This window comes from Arachis ipaensis, chromosome B1, assembly GCF_059453495.1.
Source record: "Arachis ipaensis isolate K30076 ecotype BB chromosome B1, ASM5945349v1, whole genome shotgun sequence".
Taxonomy (NCBI): Eukaryota; Viridiplantae; Streptophyta; class Magnoliopsida; order Fabales; family Fabaceae; genus Arachis; species Arachis ipaensis.
Window position 1 is genome coordinate 66,274,742 of NC_142436.1, and position 635 is coordinate 66,275,376.

Here is a 635-nt window from a genome sequence, read left to right on the forward strand (position 1 = left end):
ATTAGTTTCTCTGATGCAGCAGAACTGCAAGTTTCATGGACTTCCATCTGAAGATCCTTTTCAGTTCTTAACTGAATTCTTGCAGATATGTGATACTGTTAAGACTAATGGAGTAGATCCTGAAGTCTACAGGCTCATGCTTTTCCCTTTTGCTGTAAGAGACAGAGCTAGAATATGGTTGGACTCTCAACCTAAAGATAGCCTAAACTCTTGGGATAAGCTGGTCACGGCTTTTTTAGCCAAGTTCTTTCCTCCTCAAAAGCTGAGCAAGCTTAGAGTGGATGTTCAAACTTTCAAACAGAAAGAAGGTGAATCCCTCTATGAAGCTTGGGAAAGATACAAACAGTTGACCAAAAAGTGTCCTTCTGACATGCTTTCAGAATGGACCATCCTGGATATATTCTATGATGGTTTATCTGAGCTATCAAAGATGTCACTGGACACTTCTGCAGGTGGATCCATTCACCTAAAGAAAACGCCTGCAGAAGCTCAAGAACTCATTGACATGGTTGCTAATAACTAGTTCATGTACACTTCTGAAAAGAATCCTGTGAATAATGGGACGCCTATGAAGAAGGGAGTTCTTGAGATTGATACTCTGAATGCCATATTGGCTCAGAATAAAATATTGACTC

General features: G+C 40.2%; 1 non-coding gene across 1 annotated transcript; it reads right to left on the reverse strand.

Moving 5' to 3' along the window:
- Positions 1–268: 268 nt before the first annotated feature.
- Positions 269–376, reverse strand: LOC148576883 (small nucleolar RNA R71). The gene has a single exon (XR_015902900.1). It is a non-coding gene; the product is annotated as a small nucleolar RNA R71 (small nucleolar RNA).
- Positions 377–635: the final 259 nt, after the last annotated feature.